Source organism: Denticeps clupeoides, chromosome 17 (genome assembly GCF_900700375.1).
Source record: "Denticeps clupeoides chromosome 17, fDenClu1.1, whole genome shotgun sequence".
NCBI classification, from domain to species: Eukaryota; Metazoa; Chordata; class Actinopteri; order Clupeiformes; family Denticipitidae; genus Denticeps; species Denticeps clupeoides.
In genome coordinates, this window is record NC_041723.1 from 19,049,710 (window position 1) to 19,060,499 (window position 10,790).

Consider the following 10,790-nt stretch of genomic DNA (forward strand, 5'->3'; position numbering starts at 1 on the left):
GAGCAAGAGACGCTGACTAACCTCGGGCTTGGATGTCCACATACTTATGTTAAAAGGATGAGGAACATACTTCTGTGGGCTATTCAAACAACAGGAGATTAATCAGGGAACCAGACCAACATTCAGATATACCGACTCCTATGTGGCCACTCCCACAGGTTGAGAATGCACCTTGTGCTATGGAGATGATAACGTAACAAATCTGCAATGTAGCAGCAGCTTCAGTGATGGTCTCCAGCCATACAGGGCTTATTGCCTCTCTCTATACTTGAATGTGGAATGAGATGTAAAATGGTTTAAAAACATTAAGAACAATATTAATTTAGAACTTGAACAATAAATCAATTATTCTTATAGGTTCATTTGGTTAAATAATAAAATAAAAAGACATTAGTCTACCTATATGCAGGTCATATGGTAAGGTGAATGAAATATGCTTGAATTAAATCATTTTTGAGCAGTGATGGTGTGGAATGTTGGTAAGTGAAGGCCTTTAGCTGAATGCATGCTCTAGGGGGAGCTGTCCAACCACCACTGCAAACACACACACACACACACACTGAATAGATTAAGGCAACAGCCTGTCCCCTACTTTCATTGCAGTTACACATCATGGCTGAAAGTAAATCTTCAGTCTGGTTTTTGCCATGTACATGATGAATCTTTTCAAATGTGAATCAATTCTCTTTTATCTATAGCAGAATCAAACACTCCTTCACTCCCAGCATTCTAGCAGCCAACCTGCAGCCATTATTTGAACTACGTATTAAATAAATCCTTCATATGTTAGTCCCAAATCTGATGATTAATGGACAAAAGCATACTTGCCCTTTCAAAGCCATAACAAGAAGAATACAGATTCTGCCTTGTCATTCAAACTTCTGACTGATTTCTTAAATATACATCTACAGTGGGTTGCAAAAGTATTTGACCCCCTTGAACTTTTCCACATTTTGTCACATTACAGCTTCAAACATGGAATTCCACGTGAAAGACCAATACAAAGTGGTGTACACTTGAGAAGTAGAATGAAAATCATACATGATTCCAAACATTTTTTACAAATATATAACTGAAAAGTTGGGTTCAGCCCCCTTTGGTCTGAGTGCAGTCAGTTGCCATAGACATTTTGCCTGATGAGTGCTAATTACTAAACAGAATGCACCTGTGTGTAATCTAATCTAAGTCAGTACAAATACAGCTGCTCTGTGATGGCCTCAGAGGTTGTTTAAGAGAATATTGGGAGCAACAACACCATGAAGTCCAAAAACAGGTCAGGGATAAAGTTATTGAGAAATTTAAAGCAGGCTTAGGCTACAAAAAGATTTCCCAAGCCTTGAACATCCCATAGAGCACTGTGATCATTCAGAAATGGAAGGAGTATGGCACAACTGTAAACCTACCAAGACAAGGCTGTCCACCTAAACTCACAGGCCAAACATGGACAGCGCTGATCAGAAATGCAGCCAAGAGGCCCATGGTGAGTCTGAATGAGCTGCAGCGATCTCAGGTGGGGGAATCTGTCCATAGGACAACTATTAGTTGTGCACTGCACAAAGTTGTTCTTTATGGAAGAGTGGCAAGAAGAAAGCCATTGTTACAAGAAAATCATAAGAAGTCCCGTTTGCAGTTTGCCACAAGGCATATGGGGGACACAGCAAACATGTGGAAGAAGGTGCTCTGGTCAGATGAGACCAAAACGCTAAGTGTGGGGGAAAACTAACACAGCACATCACTCTGAACACACCACCCCCACTGTCAAATATGGTGGTGGCAGTATCATGCTCTGGGGGTGCTTCTCTTCAGCAGGGAAGCTGGGCAGAGTTGATGGGAAGATGGATGGAGCCAAATACAGGCCAATCTTGGAAGAAAAACTCTTGGAGTCTGCAAAAGACTTGAGACTGGGGCGAAGGTTCCCCTTCCAGCAGGACAATGACCCTAAACATAAAGCCAGGGCAATAATGGAATGGTTTAAAACAAAACATATCCATGTGTTAGAATGGCCCAGTCAGTCCAGATCTAAATCCAATCGAGAATCTGTGGCAGGATCTGAAAACTGCTGTCCATCTAATCTGACTGAGCTGGAGCTGTTTTGCAAACAAGAATGGGCAAGAATTTCAGCCTCTAGATGTGCAAAGCTGGTAGAGACATACCCTAAAAGACTGGCAGCTGTAATTGCAGCAAATTATAAAGTAATGCAACGTTCTACAAAGTATTGACTCATGAGGCATAATAATTATGCACACCCCACTTTTCAGTTATTTATTTGTAAAAAATGTTTGGAATCATGTATGATTTTTGTTCCACTTCTCAAGTGTACACCGCTTTCATGTGGAATTCCAATAAAATAGATTCATGTTTGTGGCTGTAATGTTCAAGGGAGCCAAATACTTTTGTAACCCACTGTAACTGTCCTGCAACCATATCAAGAAACAGAACTTCTTAATTGAGATGCATCCAACAATGAAGTTAGGTGGCGAAATATTCATTGGCTACCATCCTTTAAACAACCAAGCACCTTTGACTTGCACTGGAGAAGTTTTATCTAGATACATCTGGATGCTCTTGGTTATCTCTCGAGAATGAACTGCTACAAAGGACTTGGTAAGTTCTTCTTTTTCCTTTCTTTTTTCTGCCCATTAAGATAGAACCTAATGTTATGTATGTATGTATGATGGATGGAGAGTAGGCAGTGGTGGCCTACCAGGTAAGGAAACACGTAATTGGAAGATTGCTCGTTCAAATCCCGATCCACCAAGGTGTCACTGTGGTACCACTGATCAAAGCACCATCCCCACACACTGCTCCCCGGGCACCTTTCATGGCTGCCCACTGCTCACCAAGGGTGATCGTAAAATGCAGAGGACACATTTTGTTGTGTACACAGTGTGCTGTTTCACAATGGCAATCAGTTCACTTTTTCCACTGATGTTCTAACCTGAAATTGTTGGATGTAATTAGAAGGTTACTTAAGTAATAATAATTTCTTGAATTCTTTCTAGCTTATAGGAAGTCATGTTTTTGTTACGTGACCTCTAAATCCTCATCCACCTTTTGGTAGAAATCTTTACCAGCTGGTAACTTTGGTAGTAACTTTGGATTCAACCAGCAGGATGTGGTCAGTACACACAGTAAAAGTTCAGCATAATCAAACGCCTTCAGCTGCAAAAACTACAGTAGTCACCGTGATCAACAATGCCACTGCTGGTTCACCAGAGGCCAATGATGGTATTCAAAAGTAACTATTACAACAACCTACAGAATTTGTGCAGAGTTGAAAGTAACACCCACTCTCATTGGCCCTCTAATGTGTATTCATAGTGCCGGAAGAAAGCTTCTTCGGAACAGCATTTGGTTGGTTCAGCCTTAATACTGCCTCCTCAATACTACTCCTTAAAATAGCACAGGGATGTTCTCTCGATTCCATTTTACAGAGAGTTCCTTCCATCAATATCTGGCTTCTGAATAAAATGTTGCACAACCTCAGCTCCTCTTTATTACCCAGATGGAGTAAAGACATGGAAAACCTGGACTGATCTGGGAGAGTTAAAGGAGCAGGATGTAGCAGGTGGACAAATGCAGAACAGCATTTTGATTTTAAGGTCACCCCCCTCACTGGTCTTCTGCACAACCACATTCTATTAAGGTATCAAAGATGACCATTACTGATGTCATACACAGCATAGCATGTAAAGGAAGACATTTTTTTTCTCATCCTGCAGGTTTGAATATAATGTTTCCATATATTGTCATCAATACATCTAGTTGCTTTGTGGATGTATAGACACCTGTTTTTTGGGATGGTCATGTGGTCCTCATACTTGTGAAATCAGCAAATTAATTCTTCTTAAGGAGAACAGAAGCTGAGAAATAAGATGAGGATGACAAGAGGTCCTTTAGATGGGAGGAAGTGCTGCGGCAGTGAGAAGGCCTGGTTCTCTGAGGTAGACTGTGACTTGTTGTCGGACCAGAAGATTTACAACAACAAAATCACTAGTCTTCCACAAAGTTCCCAGCCAGATGCTGTCCAACTGCAAGTGATTTCTTTTTTCCACATCAGAAATATATTTATTGTCATTAAACATACATTCTGTCAGAGTAATGTGAATTTGTCTTTTTTTATTACAGTTAAAAAAACAATAACCAACATTAATTTGATCAAAAGGTTGTTGCATTTTATGAGCCACAAAGTGATACATATTTGACATTTTTGACCTTCATTTAATTATGATTATTATTGGACCACTGGCCTGTTCAAAGAACATTCTGTCAGGACAGATACTGTGCTGAAATACCACCCTATCACCTGAAGTCCACTTGGCCTTTCCTCTTCACACGTATGGCACCTCTGTTACCTCATTAATGAGAGGAACATTCTCAGAACAAGCTTCTGAGCTGCACATGCTGAGGAAACCTGAAGTCACATTCTTCTTATTCTCTCATCTAACAATGTAATTAGATTAAGATTGTTTACCGTGACATGACAGGGTCTGAAAATGAAATCTGGTATGGTTGAGTCTAAAATAAAAACAACTGTTTTGGAAATGAACCATAAATAAACGAATAATAATATATAATATAAAATGATGCCAAAAGAAAATTTGTTTCTTCATGAACGAGTTAATTGACATTTAAGGCCTTTGTGAGGACATTTAATATCAAAACACACTACAAAATTTTAACCTGGGTGCCTTCTCAGTTAGTTTGACAAGCTCAAGTCAGAAGGCACATTTTGCTTTTGTGTTTTAATGAACACTGCACTCTCAGTCATGAATAACCCTGCTGTCATAATGAAAAGACGGGCAGGTGGTGTGGGGTGGGGTTAAGACCTCAGGCGTGTTCAGGTTTCACACACTCATTCATTTTGTATAAGGCGCTGCTTGGGTTAACACACACAAAGCGCCAGCAACAATCAGCACAGAATTGTGCCACTGCGGCATTCAGTGTGGACTGACAGCAGCTCAAATGCCTGCGCCGGCCCATCTGAAGCCAGACTGGGGAGGGAAATTAGCCTGCATTGGCCATGGCATCACCATTAACAATACATATTAGCGCTAATAGCCATAATAACCTTCTCAGCTCATGTGATTAAGATGGAGCCTTCACTTTTTAATCTGAGTATGAGAACCCATCTCTGCATACACTTACACATTTACTCCAGATTGGAAAAGTGAGAGAGCGCGAGAGGTGAGAACACAGGCCGCTTTAATCTCCAGTCGGGGGCCCTGGTTAAGAAATAATGGCCTGAGCTATTGAATAGCAATGCTCTATTAATGTGACTTCAATTATGCTCTCCAGGTTAGGATGGCTGGTGCTTGCCACTCATGGTCAACGGCAGAGGGAGCGGCCCACAGTTCAGCTTTTGTACCATTAGTCTTAGGGAACGATGCTTGATTACCACTGTAGCCACTTTCAGCTCGATGGACTTCGTTATTAAGGGTCGACATTGTGAACATGTTCCACTTTATAAATGACAATCACATACGTTTCTAGCACCAGAAAAAAAGCATTTCTAGCATATGAATTTTTTTTATATTTGCTCACAGATATTTGTCATAAGTGTGGTGACTTCAGAGGGGGTAAAACATGGCATCAATGTGTAATTGAGCTGAATGAGCTGAAGTGAATGGACTGTTTGGATCCTGATGGTTAATGGACTAGCTTTTTATTACATATTAAAATGAGTAGAGCTGGAGTTATAGAGTGTATCCGAATTGACGACCTCTAAAGTTAAAGCAGCACAACATCATCTGGATACCTGCTCATGAGCACATTCAACACATTCCAGAATGTCTGCTTCCACTCATCTGAATGGTCAAGCTTAAAGAAGAAAGAAAAAAAAATACAAGAAATGAGAGAATACATCCTTGAATTTATGCAATTGCAGTTAAGAAGAATATACATTAGGGTGCGGGTCAGGCATAGTTTTGTCTTTATTAACATTATCAGCTGAATTGAACTGAATTACCGCATCCTCTCAAGTGCAAGATATTTGTTAATGGATTTTTAGCTGCATAAAAGTATACCAAATTTAATTCATTTGGGCTTAATTTCTCTGCATTTTTAAATATTTTTGCACAAGACAAAATAAATAAGTATGAAGTTTGTTTTAATTTGAGAAATTTTTGTTTGCATTACTCATTAGCAGGAACAGAGAATAATGAATAATGTACTTACAGAAACATTTGTAGACTTTGTAGCTCAGAATCCATCTCGCTGTCTTGATCTTGCCAGAGGAAAGAATGGATGGATGATACAGGGCAATCAAACAATCACAGACTTGCACCCTGAAATGTGAAACTTAGTCCCAAAAAAACTTGCCCTACATCCTAATTCTTCCACCATCTGAGCCCCACATAACCAAGATTTAAAAGATTTGTTTAAATAAGCCATCATGTTACATTGTAGTGCATGACTCATGGTTTAATGCAACGTTAATGCTGATCAAGAGCGCTTCAATCATCATCAAGTTTAGACATGAAAAGTCCATAAAAGTGTTATCTGTGAGTCCTGGTGGACACTTGCGGAGTCCAAGCTGTAATTGTTGGTGTTGTAAACAACATGCTATGCAGAGTTGGAGTCCAGCTGTCAGTCAGAAAGGCAGTAATTAGCGGTGGTAAGAGCATATGATTTACAGTAATTGCCTTGACAAGGGAGGCAGCAAGCGCTACACTTAATTACCTGAACGCGTTGTCTCTTAGGAGCTGATGGAATGGCCTTTCCGATTTTTAGGCTGTTTTTTCTCTTCCCATTTCTGAAATTGGGTGGATGTGGGGGCGGATTTTTTTTTTGTCTTTGCTTTGCAGCCCCATGTGCCTCTGCTGGAAGCGAGAAAAAAAATTACAGAACAAACTCTATACTAGGCACTCATTCTGTGGTTAATGTACGTCTTTAGAAGGATTATCATTGTTTTCTACTGTATGTTTGTGTGTTTCAGAACCAGACCAGACCAAACCTAATGAAATTCATAATCATACCAGTGTTGTGCTAAATATAACATTATTTCTGACCAAATAAAAATTATAGTTTTAAATTCTATGAGTAAAAGATAAGATCAATGAGCAGAAAAGTACATTTTATAGTGGTTAAAAACACATATACATTCGTATTCAGTTACTATATTAATAAGTACAAAAATTATGCACTTACATTTAAGACATGTTTGACATGTCTGTGGACTTTGTGGGATGTTCTTAATGAGGGAAGAGTCCTGGTGCCCTCCAGATGGAAGGTTGCTACAGAATATGGTTTTATACAAATCCTTGCAAGAAAAAACATTTAGGAAAACACAGTACCACAGTATGTCTTTTCTCTCCTTTCTTGCTCACACGGTTACTGCAACACTGTTCATCACACACACTCATCACATGGTGAAATTAAATCTTCCTCCTCCTGAATGTTTGCTTGTTTAAAGTGTGTATGAGCTTGTATATGATCTCTGTGTGTTTAGTGCAGTCGTGGGCAATATTCATATTTATTGGGGACCATATGGGATCCAAATCTACAGGGGTGTCAAAATTCTTATTGCATAGTGGTAGTTTCATATTTATAATATAGATATCATAGAGTTGCACAGTTATTACACAAAAATGTGACTGTGAGAGAGAGTGGAATAGGTGAAATGAGTATGTACTCTCTTTGTGAGAGTACTGAAACAGCATGAGTTCATGGGGCAGAATGTTTGTGGATATGTGTATAATGTGTGTGTGGTGCTACATAACCTTTGCCTGCACTGTTCCTCCAGTCCATCTCACTGTCGTGGTACAGGTATTGGGCTCTGTTGATAATCAAGAGCTTCTCACGCTTCATCTGAGTGGCTAAAGTACAAACAAAGGACCTTGAGAGACCCAAAAATCAAAGTTTAGCTCACAGACTGACAACCTAAAATCATTCAGTTTCAAATTCAACTAGTCTTTTCATACAGCCATTTAACAGCTCCACATTTGTGTCTGTGTGGCTTGTGTTCGGTGTTGCAGGTGGTTGCATGGTCCATGCTGTTAAGATCGAGACAAACAAATTGTTATAAACAGGCCTTCTACAAAGGACCAAGGACCATAGGATTGCAAGGAGTTTAGCATTCTGCTCTGACGTGCTCATGGATAAAACATAAAACCAGATCCTGGGATGAACCCATTAAAGTCAAGGGAATCAGCACCACGGACAGTGAATTTTTAAATGATCACAAATGTTAAGGATGGGGTACGTGGAATGGGTGTTAAAGGCTATGTTTTAAGGATCTTCTGATTAGATCCCACTGCCAAGACAACACACAGGAGAGGAGAGAAGAGGGGAGGAACATGTACATCCCCAGGGATGACAGGCAATAATCAGTTTCACTATATTTCCAATAATTTCGGCAGATCAATAAATATGTAATAAGAAATAACTGAATTGTCTGATCAAAAATGAATTGTCCCACAGGCATTCAGGTTAATGCTTTAGAAATATAAAAATGAAAGCACCGACTAAAAAAAACATCTTTTAAATGAATTAGATGTAATCTACACTGAGCAGATTTTATGGGTTGATGAAAACCGTTCATGTGTATGGGGTTGTTCAATTTTCTTGTCTCAGTCATCTCAGTCTGCCACACGCAGACAGGAAAGGCTCCCGCTTCAACTGAACATATGCACACATTGACATATTGAACACCTGCAATGAGATGTACACCCTTCCCCCACCAAAATGTGTGCTGCCTTAATGAAATCACAGCTCCTCCTGCACACACACATGGCAAACTCTGCAGGCCTGCCTCAACATTGTGAAGTTCAATTTGAGATTAAATCCCAGACGCGCTACATTGCTTACTCTTACTCCGGTGTGTAGAGGAGTACACAGGACAGTACAAGGACGGCTCAGATATATAACAAAATATTCATATACTCTTAACACCAAAGCATGCAGATTGTTCATTTTTATTGACCAAAAAATCCAGAAATAACTAAATAAATCCTGAAGTCCATCTGTTACTGGGAGTTTATAGGCAGTGCACAGAGATAGCTTCTCTCATGTTTTATACCTTATTACACACTAACTGTAAAACACATAAAATAAGTCTAAACTCAGCATAATTCAAAATGATGCATTGTTAAATTACTGCTGTGATAAAGATTTTGATAATAAAAGGGCAGTGAAGCACACAGGCAAGAGTTTTCCTGATTATTCCAACAATAAAATACTGGACAGTTCACTGTGCTTCTAAAGTTGATTATTTTACACACTCATGTATGCGCCTTCGTCGTGTCTGCTTACATCTTTTCAGATATCTGGAGGGATTCCAAGCCATTTCACACGGGATTGGACATGAAGTGGATCTAGTTCCAAATAAATCATTCATTCGGTCAAGTCAGCACCATGGGCTGTCCATCTCTGAAGAAAGGCACTGAGACATGACCTGCACACGCACTCACACAGTAACCAGCTGTCCTAACCAGCAGAACACACTGGACCCTCAGAAGGAGACAGTGGTTTATTGCATTCACTGTCATCGATTTCTTCCGTGATCTGATTTTAAAAAGTCATAAACGAACGTCGAATAAAAAGCAGGTGCAAAGGTCAAGCCAGCGCGTCCACCCTGTCCGACTCCAGACGGACAAGCCGCGGACGCGCATCCTTACCTCAGCGCGCCGCTCCCTCCGCTGCCGCTCGGCTCCGTCTCCTCGGTGTTACCTCGGTGTTACCTCGGTGTTACTACTGTCACCGTAGTGGTACCGTTTCTGCCAGCCGCTCCGGTCCTTTAAAAGGCGCCGCGTGCCCACAGGTGGCCTGTCCTCTATTGAGCCCCCCTGACGTCATCGCATAACAGGCGAACGGTGGAACATCCATTTCGGAACAGAAGTCCGGGGGGGGGGATCACATCCGACAAGCATGGAGAAAGAGCAGTGTACGCGCATGCGCAGTCTGTTTACATATGTGCAGGTGAATGCATATGTAATCTACACCCGTGCACGTTCATGTCGACATCTGAGTGATGTTTTAGTATTGCGTGTCAGTGTTCGTTGAGCCTGTGTGTGTGGACGTCTTTATGCGGATATGGGGTGTGTTGGATGTGACGGTGTGATGCATGTGCACATTTTATATGTGAGTATGTACATGTGTGTACTCCTGCTGTTCATTCAGAGTATATTTTGGATACGTTCACATTTATTCCCACTGATCTCCCCACCTCAGTTACAAAAGTCCATTTCTTTACTTATGCTCTTGTCTAAGATCATGGGGAAAACTGACCTGCTCTGTCTACAAAAACCAGACAAAACCTGTAGAGAAACAGTCAGATTCATCGCTGGGCCTGAACTGACCCGGACAACCTGCAATTTATGTAGTATTTTAGCTGCTTCTGGCATAATTCTGCATATTTTCAATTTCACGCATATTATTCAAATTCGAACAGTTGCTCTTTATTTGCTTCAAAAACCAGTTATCATCAGAAGCATTACTAATAATGCTTCAGAAGCATTATTAGTCATTTAAAGGCTATAAGTTAATTAAAAACTCCAGTTATTTAGTTATTCTACTTTTGATCTGTGTATTTTTCAGCAAAGTTTATTGAACTGAAGAAGATTCAGATTTGTTTCATTAGTGTGTGTGTTTAAGAATGGGAGCATGTAGTATTATAGTACACAGTACATCCCAACAGCCCCTACAACCTTTACATCAGGCCACTACAAGCAAAGGTCAAAACCCTTGTTCGCATTCTTTGTTTGCATTACACTAGCCTATTCTCATTGAATGATAGTAGTTGGACATCGTCCAAAAGAGATTGCTCGCCCAATGGCTGTACGGTAAGCTGG

General features: G+C 40.3%; 1 long non-coding RNA gene across 5 annotated transcripts in view; it reads right to left on the minus strand.

Annotated features, from left to right (window-relative positions):
- Positions 1–9,896, minus strand: part of LOC114766552 (uncharacterized) — a 33,336-nt gene extending 23,440 nt beyond the window's left edge. For 4 of the 5 annotated variants that reach the window (XR_003742827.1, XR_003742829.1, XR_003742830.1 and 1 more), the window contains exons 1-5: positions 9,618–9,896; positions 7,150–7,817; positions 6,682–6,821; positions 6,178–6,585; positions 5,759–5,820 (exon numbers count right to left, since the gene is read on the minus strand). This is a non-coding gene — a long non-coding RNA (uncharacterized LOC114766552). Of the gene's footprint in view, positions 1–4,093; positions 5,821–6,177; positions 6,586–6,681; positions 6,822–7,149; positions 7,818–9,617 lie in introns of those variants that run through there. The other variant, XR_003742826.1, reaches the window with a different exon arrangement.
- Positions 9,897–10,790: the final 894 nt, after the last annotated feature.